At 37.5% G+C, this 15,182-nt stretch overlaps 1 protein-coding gene across 2 annotated transcripts in view; it reads left to right on the top strand.

Moving 5' to 3' along the window:
- The window catches only part of LOC148661925 (caM kinase-like vesicle-associated protein), a 73,794-nt gene that overhangs the window by 38,714 nt on the left and 19,898 nt on the right, over positions 1-15,182 (top strand). The window lies entirely within an intron of this gene.

The raw sequence follows: 15,182 nt of genomic DNA, 5'->3' as shown, positions 1-15,182 counted from the left end.
GATTTAATTGTGTCAACATCCTTCAGCTCCTAGGCAGCCTGTAGTACTATGTACTATCATTTTTACATCCAAGCACATTGTAGAAAATGAAGACACCGATAAACAATGAAACAATTCAACAAGCTTATTAATTCTCTTCCCTCACAAAATGCTTGTATTATTTTACATTCCTAACTATGAAAGTCAAGCATGTTTGTTGGCTTCTATTGTGAAGGCCCCTGGAATCATTATAATAAAAACTCCCTTACCACATCCTGACTGTTGAGTAGCATGTTTTGATCATAATTAGGCTAGATTCATCAAAGGGTAGAGGAAAAGGCTAGCTCCACAGTGAGCTGTGTAGATTCTTCACACTCCCTGCCGTGGTGCAAGCCTATGAAGATGGAACATTGTTAGTTTTTCTTGAACATAAAAGTCACCACCTGTAAAGAAGCCAGGATATTCAACAATATAACATTGGGTTACAATCTCAGCGTACTTTAACAGCAGGCGAAATGAAATGCAGCACATTCTTCTCTGTTCGGCTCTTTGGTAGAGATATAAATAGGGATTCAACTGCAGAGACGTTCAGTGACTTTGGGCCTCATTCACTAACCAGCAGTACTCCGTTTTGAGAATGTCAGGCACCTTTACTGTATGTCAAGTGCAGCTGCAGCAGTCCCAAGCAGCATCACCGCTAGCCTGACATCACCAGACACCTCCAATGTTATGTACAGTATAACATGCAAACAGAGTTCACGATAGTGGAGCTCATATCATCGCCTGTCCCAGTGCATGGAAAACTAAATGCACTGGTGTTTCAGAATGTCATTGTCTCTTCTGGGTACTTAAGGCCACCACATAAAGCAAAATGCACTAGCTGTCTTTCTGTGTTGGGATTTAATTTCCTTCAGTTTGCCTGTTTGTGTGAAGTGCTTTATGGTATATTTGTATCTGTGCCAGATCAATAAAGAGCAGCAGATAGCAAGGAATGATGTTAAGGAGAAGAATATGTTAGAATGGGAAGACGTTTTGCAGTCTGCATAAAAACACATGCATTAATACACTATGATGGATTCATATATAAAATTCTATAACATATAGCCTTTATACAGGACAAATGCAATATACTGTATATTGGCACATCATTCAAGAGAATGTAAGATATATTCAGTTAATTTACCCAAATTATATCTTACAAATTAGTATGTATTCCGTTTATAAAATGTAACCAAATATATTTTTCAAATTTCTAGACGATATTATATATATTACTTAATTAAGTTGAAATGACCTGCCAGGGTGGCAAACTCAGCTATTCATGGGGAAAACAAAGAGGTTTATTAGCAGTTGAAAAAAAGAGCTTTTCTTTTTTGGGACACCACTGGATCTTGAGTTGTCCCTTACCAGTGTTGGGATGCATCCTGGCACATGAAAGATACTCCTTGTTCAAGACCCCAAGGTGGTCTTCATGGGTTTGGTTCCAATAAAGGATTACAAAAATCAAGGAGAAATGTGTAAAAACTGAAACAGTATCTCTGCATCTGTCCTGTTCAGGCAGGGTTTGACATTAGCAGTGTTTCTCAAATGGTTAAAGGCAATCCTGTGCACCAACTGACTTAAATGCACTTACAGTAGATGAAACTTCAAATAAAATTTAATCTGTGAGTAAATTTTAGATGCTCTGTGAGGACGGACACTGTCATGACAGTTTGAGCTGGTAATGACCCATAGAAATGTTCATCCACAGAGTTGAAAGCCAGGTTTGTTCTTTTTGGTGATATCTCTAAGTGATAGCATGTACACACAGGGCGTCTAATCCACTTTGGCCCTGTCAGTGTCAGTTACTGTAAGTAGGGCTGGCGCTATGTGATTTCCTCGGGTCGAAGCTAACGCTGTGAAGACTGATGACTCTTCTGCTTTCAACCAGTGTTTATTGCTTTCTACAGTGAATTGAGCTCTTGTATTTTTGAAGGGCACTAGCTAACACTTCTTTATTTTGAGGGACACTAACATAAAATTGTGTACTGGAGAGAAAGTCAACAGTATATCCTTCCCTATAAAAAATATTATATTTAACTGCTAACTGTGAAGAGTAAAAGAGTATGAAAGGACCTCCGTGTCATGGAGAATGTTTGCCTACAATAATGGCGAAGAGGCTCAACAGCCAAAATGTTCTGTTTTTTCTTTCTACTTCTCAGCATACTGTAGGATTTACAGTATGTCTCCTTTACAGTCTGCACACTCAAGTAGTTAACTGAACCTTCTTTTAAATAATGTTTTTAGTGGGGTTTTTTTTAAATAGTCAGTATTCTTATGTGTTCACAGTGATTTATTTCATGTCTTCAAATCACTGTCTTTCCTTCATTTTAATATTCTGTAGCAAGATTGTCATTTTCTGCACCTAACTGTATGACCATAACCTGTGTAATACCTGAATCTTTTTAATTGTTAAAGTTTCATTTTTAGTTTAACATTTCTTTTCATTATAAAATAATATGGAAACAAGCATTAATAAACAAGCATTAAGAAAGTTGAATAATAACACTAGAGAAATATTTCTGAATATCCATCATAAAGAGTGCTTTCATTTTGTTAAATTTTTAAGATAAAAAAATAGAAGCACTGGGTGTCCTGTTCCTTCTCTGGTGTTTTTACTGGGAATTTAGTAAATGTGAGTGTTGATCCACCAAGGAGCCATTCTTGTAAGTGCACTCAGCATTCAGTGCTGCTCCTGATACCTCATATGGACATCATCTGCCAGTATCCTTGTGTATTTTTTTTACCCATAACGCCTGTGTTGCTTCTCAAGTGCTATATACTGTACAAAGTGCATTTCATGGGCTTAGTGTAGGAAAATCTATTTAAATTACTAATACAGTGTACAGTCTTTTAATAAATGGCAACCTTTTTGGGTAGCTGATGTGTTATTATCAGTTTTTTACATCAGTTTGCGGACACGTTATGTGGAGTTATGCACAAGGAGTAATGCTGCTGTCTCCAGTGTAATTTCCAATAGTGTTACCAGGTCCTTATATCTCTGTTGGTCTCTCCATGTTTTCTCATGTTTATCCATCCATTTTCTAACTGCTTCATCCAATTTAGGGTGGTGAGGGAGCTGGAGCCTATCCCAGTAAGCAATGGGCACAAGCCAGAATACACCCTGCATTGAATGCCAGTCCATTACAGGGCACGGCACACATTCACACCTCCATTGGTGTAAGTTTTCCCAGACGCCAATTAACCTACTGTACCTGTATGTCTTTGGCCTGTGGAAGAAAACAGGAAACCCACACAAACACAGGGAGAACATGCAAACTCCACGCAGATACTGTAGCACCCCAGGTCTGGTATTAAACTCAGGGTTCCAGTGCTGTGAACAGCAATGTTAATTAATGTGCCACCTGTCATATGTTTGCATACAGGACATTATTGCATGAAGTTTACCTTTTATTACCATGGTACTGTATGACTGCGGCCTTTTTTGTTTTTATGGTGTAAACATGTCTCCACTGTGCATTTCTCCACAGGATCCTATGGTGTATTATAGTAAAATTAATTCAAAATGTTATCATGTTATATCATGACATGATGCAGTATGGTGGCGAAGTGTAATAAAGCATAGTGAAGACATGTTAAGTAGTTAAGAAATCACAATGAAACGTCAGTAAAACCATGGTACAACTACAACAATTCTATGGTGAATTTATCATTTTGACAATGTTTCCTTAAAAGTCCTTACACGAGGAAGTGTGCTTCAGTCTTCAGATGGTATCAGATGTCTTTTATGACTTTCCTTCCTCTCCTCAAAACACTAAAACAAGCAGTTGCTCTTTTCTGAACAGTGGGGCTTGCTAAACCTTTTGTGCCCTTTCAAAATTGTCACCATAGAGCTCATTAACAGGGTTCAGATCGCTGGTGAAATGCCTGGTGGATGTGATCTTTTTTTCATTTTTGTAGTGCTACTCTTTGCTGGATTTCTTGTAATCTAGCCTTTTCAGGGTGGGATTATATACAGTATCAACAGAGGGGACAAGAGTACTTTTGCATTTCTGTCTGTGCCATAAATGTCCATAAAATGTGTTTGTGGTTTACACAATCCTGCATTGCTGTTCCCTTTTTATGCTACTGTCCTTCCTTATTGTATACTTTGAAGACATATTCTCATGCTGTACATGAGCAAATCTGGTGAAGTGGGGCTTCCTCTTAAAAGAGCATGCAAAAAGATGCCTAATACAAATCTGTTGTGAGTTTAACATTGCCAATGGTGGGAGTATTTCTGCAGTATTCTCATCATAACAGAGACATTTTTAAAAAGGCTAATGAATAGTTGCCAGCTAATGTACCTTTTACTGTGTACCCCTGTGATTTGATTAAATTATCTCTTCCATGGTTTCCAGCGAAATCATACAGTTTAATCGGTGCTCAGAATCACGTCTCCTCTAGAATGAGACTGATGATACAAATTTTCAGACGTTTATAAAAACACCCTGAAGATTAGTTCTGTGCAAAGTTTTCATGCTAATCCTCCAAGTGAGGCACACAAATGTATGGAACATATTTAAAAAAAATAATGAAAGGTCAGGTCAGTGCTTGAGCATGGTATGCAGATGGTAAAGTCAGAAAACCTGCAACAAAGGTGTGCAAAACTGCTGTGAGCCATTCTTGAATTTTTAATATATACACCAAGATACAATAAATCTTCCATACTGTGATATATCGATCCTAGGACAGAATGTTTGTTACACAGTTTCCAGCTTCTTGGAACTTTTGCCAAGTTCTTCTAGTGGCATCCAAAATTCGATGTGGAACAGAAGACTACAAATGATTACAGTTGCCTAAAGGATTTATAACCTTAGCTTTTGATAATAGCAATAATGCTCAGAATTACATTAAAGTAGACAATGTTTAATTGGAGTTTCTAACTAAAGTTCGAGCAATTAAGTGCTAACCCCTCAGGCACACCTAACTAATTAGAAATTTAGGTAACAAATTCTCCTTCTCCAACATTCATCATTTTGCTTTCCTCTCTCCACCACATAATTGCCCTTGTAGCAGCTCCTTGGCTCATTCTACTTCCTGTGTGTGGTGGGGAGGGGGGGGGGGGTTGGACTCCATTGGCCTCATGCTCTTTTCAAGGTTGTCATTTCCAAAGCCAAGTAGGTTAGAGTCAAATCTGTGTCTCAAGCTGCTCGGTTTTAGGATGGGTCCAACACTATTGAAATGTTACGCATAAAATAAGCAATTTAATTGAAACCATCTACCTCCATAAGCTATCCCAGTGCAGCAATAATGAATTGACAGCGTGAATCCCTGGATATAAAGATATTCACTTCACGCCGAAGCAGCTGACTGAGGGAGCTTGTTTAAGACATGACAGAAGCAGGCTAGTACTGTCTTCTCCGTTGTTGTTCTCCACTTTCACCCTCATGAAGACATTTGTCCATTGAGACAAACATGATGCCAGGAAATTCAATTATTTTGCCCCAATTCACATCAGCTTTATTTCCAAGTTTGTCATCGTCATTATTTACTTGCCTAGCAGGTGCAACTCCTCCAGTGCAACTTACAAAATATACAATAATGCAAAAAAGATCTCTCAATACAGTAAAAACAGAAAAAAGAAAGACATTAATAGTAAAACATTGAGGCATGCACAAGTTAGAAGTGCACTTTATAGAGCATTGTGCTCTGCCATTATAGAGCAGAGCACAATGAATTCAGTGTCCATGAAGTGGTAAACAAAGAGAAGGTAAGGAATCATTGATTACAGCACAATACAATACAGGTCTACCCTTCTATAACCAGGAGTATTCATGGTTAATGCTGCTTTTTATTTGTTGATCATGTAGCATATGAAAGTTTCCGAAACAGTTCAGAAACTGATGAGGTATCAGTATACTTCCCTGAATATACAGTATATCAGTATATTCCCAGTATATTCGCAACAGTTTGGTGCGTAGGTGTGGTGTGTCTAAGTGCATGTGATTTGTTAGCCATCAGATTTATGCCTTGTATGCAGTTACTATATCTGCCCCTTTTCTGCCTGTGGGATTGAGCAGGAAGCTGACTGGCCACTTGCTTCTGCTGCCAGTTTTTAAATAAAGCTCAGGGACCAAGAGTGTAACAATAAAAACATGTGTCTCGGCCAGGGAAAAACACTGGAGTGGTCTGCATTCTAATAGAACAATAATGTGCAAGGCCTGCTTCATTGTACAACCATGCAAATATTCTACAGTTAATTTACTGGAGCACACTTTGACAAGATTATGCTAATCTATTATTCAAATTGATTTTTTGTATGGCTTAATTCATAATGTCGTCACTGTTTTGTTTGCCTTAGAAGTGCTTACATGAGAAAGTGTGCTTCAATCTAGCCTTTTCAGAATTGGACAAATTGTAAAGTTTCTGCTGGCTGAATTAACAATCAACAGTTTATTAATTTATCTTTAAAGAAGAAGGTTTATTGCTGAACTTAAGATATCTTTCAAGATTGGTTACTGCTGGTTAAAGGGATATTTTAATCAGAACAACAGTAGGGTCTGACCTAACTGGTCATGTTACTGCAGTGGATTTCTGTGCATCTTTGAGATATACAGTACTATACAATAATATCATTAGCTCTGGGCTGACCTGTGACCTGTGAATTTTCTATGAATTTCTATTATGTTTTTATCATATCACAATTTTCCTGCAGTGTTCAGAAAGGTGGTGTGTGTGTATGTCACAAAATTACTACTGCCTGCTGATATCTCATTTTCATTGCGTCTTTTTTTCTTTTGCAAATGATCTAGTTTCAAATAAACATAATTCTGTGGACTGCATAATATGCTACTGAGGCTTAACTTCATTGCAGACAGAATAAATTGAGAAGAAACGCCGGCACATCATGGAAATATTTCCACACGGGCAGCTTAGCAAATGCAGTTTAAACCTGCTGGCATTGCTCTGTGGTTATCTCTGTTACACAACCACTCTGAATAAGAAATATGTAAGGCAAGATTAATGCCTTTCAGCTGATAAAAGATTATAGAAGGTAAATGTAGGGAATGGCAAGGTATTGAAAGGTGGATATAAAACGTTTTTGAAAGTTTTTAAAGATAGAAAACAATTTACTTTGTTCTTTTTCACTTTGAGTTTGAAGGATAAAAGAAACACAAGTAAATAATCAAACATTTTTTGATGTGTGACATTGTGTGACAGTGTGACAGTCCTTTATCTTTCCCTTGATATTTCGGAGAACAATCATTATTAATTTTTTTTAAAACCGAACAGAAGGAGGTGTGAGAAAAAGACTGATCCAAAAATGGTAAGAAATGTGTGGATTTGTTTATTATTTTTAAGCAAACCCCAAATGCTCCTTGTATTATTTGATGCTGTACTTTTTTCATCTCAATTTCTGGGATTTCGCTCCTCCTCATAAGAAAGTGTTCACAATCTGATAGTGGGGTTTGTACGAAGGGTTTTTTTTGGCCTGAGCACAGAATGCAGAATATGTAACAAAAGAACTGTCACTTCATGTGGAGCAACAATTAAATAATAGCCAATACTAGAAATAGAGTTTATAACAAAGGTTCAGGAGGGATGACAACAACCAAGTTCAATCCGATTCAGCTGTCAGTAATTAGCAATCGCTCCTGACAATCCATTCTTTTCCCAAACGCTATAAATACCTACGAGATCCCTCTCTCTCTCATATGTCTCTTGCATCCCACCTCCACCCCATTTCCACCTCTGTAGCTGCCCCTTGGTCACCCTGCATGGAGGTCCTGGCCTTGTCCTATGGCTGGGAGATCCGCCCTCAGCCAAGCAGGTTAAGCCACAATTTCACTCTATGACGCTTCCATCTTGGGTGTTTTGTCATTCCTCATGAAATTAAGTTCTGAATATAGCCATGCCTCTTTGAAAGCGGAATCAGTCGGAGGCATTCAAATGTACCCCATGGTGGGATGGTTACACTGATGGATTGGCAACAGGCTGAGAGAGCAGACAAACGCGGATGTGGGTAGCTACAGTAGAGAAGGGCTGATGTTAGATGCTTGTAAAGAGTTGACAAAACTTTGAAAGAGAGCAGTTTTGGAAAAAATTCCAAGGGCTCAATGGCTCAAAAAGCTGGAGTTCAGAGGAGGATGCTATATCTGTTTCCTTTTTTTTCCCTCATTATTTCATTCTGCTTCAGTATCCCCCGACACAGTGCAGGCTGTGAGCAGGAGAGTGTTTGAAGACAGAGATGATTGGAACCTTTTGTGCTCCAGGTTAAAGGCTCCAGATGGAATTGAGTACTTGTTGGAATCTGGGATGTCGCTCTGGAGGCACTGTGCCCACTTTGATTACCCCACAGCTCCAGAAATGACAAGGCCAAGAGGAAGGCATAGAAAAGTGTATGTGCATCAGCAGTCATTCTGAAAACAATGAGCTAGTGATTGAAATTGCTGATTTTGAAGCCAACCCCGCATTTCACTGAGCTCAAGAGTACAGCGGGTGAGTGAGACTGATGAAAATGGAAGATGCTCAGGGTGGTACCAGTAATAGACGGTATCAGGCTTTTTTTTTTTAAATAATCACATTTCTGCTATTATTTCTCTGATTGTGGTCATGTAAAGCATCCATGTTTTATCCCTCTGTTCCTTTTTTAACTTTTGAAATGCTTTCCTCTATTTATGTGCCTAGAATTTTCATATCATCGGGTCTTCATTCCTTTCTAAATTCCTTTTCATTTTCACCACATAAGAAAAGAATTATGAGGAGGGCCATACAACAAAACTAATGTTCACTCGTTGGTGAGTCAGATACAAATGCAACAGGGCTTTTATGAACCTGTTATTTTAAAATTGTCCTCACCTGAGCCTCTAGCTCCATAATATGTTAAGCATCAGTCTGTTGGCATTTTCCAGCTGCTCCTTACATAATGATTACATAAATGTTAATGACTAAAATTATTTTAAAACTTTATTTTTTGTATAGGTTTGATTTTGTGAAAAGCCTCCCAGTGGCTTTCTATGGCTTAATTACAGTAAATTGCTTTCTCATTTCAACACGTCTCTCTTTAGCCTTCGATTTCCTCTTCCTGTACGAAATGTCTTTACATTCACAGCTTTGTAAATGCTGCTGTTAACACGTAAAACACGTAACACAAGAATCTACTGGGGAAAAAATTACAAATTACATTTAAATTCATTAGAATTTAATTCATTCATTGCTTTTAATTAAAATGAAAAAACAATGCAGCGCAGAAGCACACAGGAGACAGGAAGGGTAGGTAAATCAAAGATTAGCATTGTTAATAAGAAGATGAAATAGAAGAATAAGTCACATCTCAAAAAGCTTTACAGTACAGTATGTTTAAAAACAGTTATAACAAAAAAAACAGTTATAAGGATAGCACATTACAACATAGGCAGATAAGAAAAGTGGTTAGAGATGCAGCAGGAGATGCATGATCATTAAAATTTGGAGCTATAATTAAGAAATATCTACTCACAGAAAACATTTATTTAAAATAGGGCTATTTGTTTTTTTTAATCAGGATTTCTATATAAGCACAGCTGTGCCTTTCAAAAGAAAGAATAACAGAGAAGTATCGCTGAGGAACCATGGAAGCAAGGTTGACAGCTTCATGCTCATTTACATTATCGAAGGGCAGAGATCCTGCACACGCTGACGTGCTAGTGATTGTAAGTCTAACGCAAAGAACAGGACAGAATTATTTGGTACAAGATTTGGACAATAATGAAAGTGCCTAAATCTTTGTAAGTCGGATTCAGATCATTAAGGTTGAATAAGGCCGACGTGGCTGTGCTGATCCAGTTTATGGAATCATTGCTGAAGAGCAGATAGATTTTCTCTGTGCCCATTATTTTTGATAGTTTGGTTATTTTTCTGCTTATTACAGACAGCAGTTTGCACTTTTATCCCAGCTACTGTATGTGATGCGACTGGAGAAATGTAGCATTTTAGGATTCATTTATGTGGACTTTAATAAATTGAGAGATTGGCATCTTTACCAACAGTCGAAAATAATCTTTTTTTTTTACACATCTTAATGAAGTGTAAAGGTTTACATGTATGTGGTTAGTGATAGATTTAAAAGCAATTAAATTAAAGCTATGTTTCTTAATGTACTGTATAACTATAATGTAATTTGTGTTTGGAATGACTGCACCACATTTTTATTTCTTAAGTATTGGGATATAAGGTACAATGTAGTTGCAGTTAATATAAAAATTTAGAATTCTTAAATGCTAATGGAATGTTTACAGTCTAACATTTTAAATTGATTTTTTAATTGTCAAGCTAAAATCTTTGTACTTTTGTAGTTTTTTTTTTTTTGGAAAACCGGATTAACACTAAATGCAGTTCCAAGTATTTAGTATTTTCCAGCACACTGGCCCTCTAAGGACAAAATAGTTACTTTGAAGATAGATGGATGCTACATATGTAAACCTAGCATGCCTAGATTTGTATTAGCTTGCTTGCACTTTATTATTTTGATATATATTATATACAGAACACTTCGCTGAAATATCTCTGTTCCTTGATGTTCTTGGGAACTTTTTACTGCTCTGTGATGAGACCGGAATATTCATTGTAATGTTTGTTGACTTCACCTGTGTATTACCTGCAGCAATCTTTATTTTTAAGTAATAATTTAATAATAATTTTTGCATTCTGTTTTATTTTTTAGAGCTAAATTCAGATTAGAACTTATTAAGCAGCATGGTAATCATTGACGTCATAACTTTTAAGCCATTCCCCTTGTAACATTGTAATCAATGCATCTCATTTTGAGTTTGTTTGAAATTGTTTGGGTTTTCAAATTATACAAATGACACTTTTCCAGAAAATGTTTTGACTGTTACCAAAGGAATGGAATTCATGACTGAGGCACATTCAAAACTAAAACCATAGTATATAGCTGTACATTTCCCTTTTTTGTGTAAATGCCTTTAACCTAATTTAGAAATCTTGCGTTATTACAAAGAGGCTTACAGAAACATTGGCTTTGAGATTAGATGTGAAGCTAGAAATAATGAATTTGTGACAGCATTCTGAACATGACTACAATTTTTAGACAGAGAAAGAGCCCAAAAGAGTGACATATTTTCTAGAAACAAGGAAAGGGCACAGTGTCGGATGAGTGTGTGGGGTGATTCAGAGATGGCTAGAGAAATTATGTTTTATTCTTACATGTGCTCAGTGTTTTTCATCAGCTGTATTAATTCTTCAGCTAACAGCACCACAACAAGATAACAAGTCTTAACAGCAAGGTAACAAAAGAGATTCTTGGAGACTGGCAGTTCAGAATAAAACCCTGGGTCCTGGAGTCGAAGTAATAGCCGAAACTTAATGAAACTTCCAGACTTCTAGTGCTCTTTGTTTTATTATCAGTCCGACTGCTCTTATGAAGCACATGAGCTTGATAAGTTCAGAGACTTCAGGCTCCCTCTGACAGTGGGAGGCCAGTGTGGCCCAGAAAGGCTGCTACTGTTCTAGCCAGGACAAATATTTACCTTTCAGTTTATGCTGCTTCTCCGCAGAAATAGAAAGATGAACAATATCCTTCCGTCCATTTTCTAACCACTTTCTCCAATACAGGGTGTCATTAGAGCTGGATCCTATCCCATTAAGTAACAGGCACAAAGCAGGATACACCCTGGGTGGGCCATCACAGGGCACACACAGACACATGCACACCAGGAGCAGTTTTCCCAAGAGTCAATTAACCTACCAGTAGATCTTTGGACTTGGGAAGGAAACCGGAGCACCTGGAGGAAAGCAAAGTGCACATACAGTAGGGAGAACATACAAACTTCAGCCAGATACTGTAGCACCCTAAGTATGGAACTGAACCCAGCACTACAAGGCAGCAATGCTAACCACGGCACCACCATGCCATCCTAGAATAATATCACACAAATGTTAAAAAACAGGTCTCACTGATGAATAATATGCAGAACTAATAATTAACTTTCCCCAATTTTGGCTTGCGTTTCTTTGCACTGTCAATTTCGAATAAGACGCCCACTACATAACATATTCATCCATTTCAGGTTTCACAGTCTGCACGCTCCCTTTTAGATCTTTCCAATGAAACAGAAAAGCTGTCTGTTTAATTTTCTGTCAGCTCTTGCAACACACCTCCTGCTGCAATGTTATCAAATTTCAAAATAACTTTTTAAAGATTTAAATACCTGGTGTTGGATTATGCAAGATCCTGCAGTTTGCAGTACCTGAAATAGATGAAATCATTATACAGTTGGAACGAGCTGCGTTTCTGATGCAGCTATGTGCACACGATGGCAGCAGTGAGATATAGTGTTAGACGCTCTGGATTCCTCAATGGAGTTGAGTTGTGGATTCAAATCCCTGTTGTGGATGCTGCAAGTGTAGCCCTGGGCCAGATGCCGTACCTGTAAACCCCGCTGGAAATATGAGTGACCAACTTTGTATGTTAAAAATATAAGCGACTGTAATATCTGTAAAGAGGTTAACCTCTGTGAGAGGTTTGAATAAAAGCATCGGCCTAATAAGTTAATAATACTAAAATACAAGAGGCACACAGATGGTTTTAGTACCTGCACCTACCCTTGTCTCTTCATTGCATTGCAGATTGTTCTACCTGCAGAATGGTGGTTTTCCACAGCCGAATGACTCCACAAATAATCTTTAAAAATGCAGGAACTTTGTAATTAGTAATATAATATTGTTTTTCAGCCAATTGCACACAGTCTTTTTCTTTTGGTTTGCTCTGGCTTGTACCATGTATTCTGTTTCTTGTACTTTAAAGACGGTTTTACAGGCATCTGGGCTGGTACAGAAAATCACTCAGCCTATTAGGAAATCTGTAAGAAGAGATCTTTAGCAAAACATTAGCAGGAAGTCACCCTTCAGATCCAAAAACATAGGGGACTTTGTAATGCATCATAACAAAGCTAAGTAGTGTTGTTCTTTAGTTTAATCAAATCTGCTATGCCTATTAAAGCAAAATGCCAAATTAATTAAGGTTTGTAAAAAAGCAGATTGCGGCAAATGGTAAGAGCCGCACTATACTGTACATGTGCACTTTTTTAACCTTTGCAACAAAGCCCTTGATAACTTGTGGCAGTGGTAACATAATTGTGGAGAACACACAGATTTCTGTATCATATATTTAGATCTGCTTAGCAGAAAACAATGGAGAGCCCATGCAAGTTCCTGCAAAAACAAGTGTAATTTTACTGAAATCCCAAAGTGCACATTTGTTAGCATACTGTATGTGAGGTTCTTTGTGTGAGTCCACAAAACAGTGGACCTAAATACAGACATTTACAACCAAGGAGTGTTCCTGTTCCCTCTCAGGCACTCACACTCTGCACAAGGAGCCCCGTCTTCATTATGGTCTTCAAATCCGCTTTACAAGGAACACTACTGGAGCCACAACAGCCAGAATGGCGCAAAACAAAGTGCAGACACCCATCATTGTTTGGGGCCAAGCACAGATGCTGTGAAGTGGGTAGAACTTGGATTGACTTCATAGCTATCTGCTTAAATATTAATACCGCCTTAGAGTGCAAAAGAAAAGGCTACAAAAAGCAGGGGGAAAGCTGTAACAAATAAAACTAAAAATGAATTAGTACATACTTTTAAAATTAGCATTAACCTTCCTGAATTTGTTTTGAACAAACACCATATTTTTTGCAGAGTCAGTGTTCGTTCAATACATAAACATGTAATCTAAAAGACTGTGTAAGAGGCTACGAAACTCTACAATACATCATCTACCAAATTAATAAAAAGACAGGGGCATCAAATGTGTCCTTTTAAAATTATGATTATATAATTAGACAGGTCCTAATCCAGGTTCTGGAGAACCACACACCTGCAGGTCTTTGGTCCTCCAAACCTCTCAGTTCCATAATTGAACCCTTAAATGACTTAATACCAGGATTATATTGAGCTGTCTGACTCTTAAATATGTTGGAGATTTGCCTTTTAACTCTTACATTTCAGAAGCAACATGCAATTCAAAGTTTTTCACCAGAAAAAGTCCTCGCAAATGAACCTGTCAATTTACTGTACGCAGTCTTTCATCGTTCAGTTAATGTTTCAATTAAGTAATTAAGCAATTAAGTAATTACGCAGGATTAGACACCCCTGCCCTTTGAAGAGTGATGCTCAGTCATTGTTGTAGGTAATTCCATTTCTTCTATTTCTTCAGTTGTTTTTTTTGCCTGGTTCTTAATCACAGGCTCATTTATGTCAATTTTATATTTGAGTCTTTTTTTAAAAAAAATTGCATTCAGCTCTGAAAAAGCTGAATGTCTTGGTAATTAGACCACTACAGTAACAATTGGAACTTTAGGTAGAAGAAAAAACACTGCTTCCCTTTGAGAGTTGTCTAAATACAGTGTCATTCCCTCCTGTGTCTGTTCATCATCAATCAATCGCTTATTAAGATCTGGTAAGTCAGTAATTAGCTAACAATTAGCATGTTGAGGAGAGACTGCATAAAGTTCTGTGTTGCTGTTGTTAGAAATAATACATGTAAACTGGGGTATTTGTGAAACCAAGGACTGAATTCACATAAAGGTCTAAACCAGCATCAGTTACAGACACAAATTATCACCAGTGACGATCCCAGCTGGAACAAAAACCAGCAGACTGGTACTTCTGGACCAGGATTGAAAACCACTGACCTAGGAAATCATACAATGGCTGAATAGTAGTTGCTATAAATATTTTTAAAGTTTTCATTTGTAAATGATATGTTACATAGGAATACACATATGATGCCATTGGGGTATTACAAACGTATGTACAGTACAGTAAGCACTGCATACTTTAATTAAAAACAAATGTTTTGCCCAAGCGGATAGTAAATTGAACTCTGGAAGAGAAACAATTAGTTTGCTCTACTATTTACTTTGTTAAACAATGAATGATACAGCAAAGCTCTGAACAGTAAAGACCCAGAGAGTACTCTATTGAAATGGCTATTCTTTTAACAATAATGTCTTTATTATTCTCCCTGTGTCTCATATACCCTTCTTCGTGCACCATCAGTTCCCTATATCCCATTCTTGTAGTACTATAACAAGGTGTAATACCGCAGCCCAACAGTAACTGCTGTGAAACAGATCAATTGAGCAGCCCAAATGAAAAAGTATTTTTTTCCAAAATAGTTTTCAAGGTGATATCAGTGCTCTTGGTTGTGCCATGGATAA

The sequence above is a fragment of the Lepisosteus platostomus genome, chromosome 6 (assembly GCF_059453375.1).
Source record: "Lepisosteus platostomus isolate fLepPlt1 chromosome 6, fLepPlt1.hap1, whole genome shotgun sequence".
NCBI lineage: Eukaryota > Metazoa > Chordata > Actinopteri > Semionotiformes > Lepisosteidae > Lepisosteus > Lepisosteus platostomus.
The sequence above is the reverse complement of the archived record's forward strand: the minus strand, read 5'-3'. Positions and strand labels throughout refer to the sequence as shown.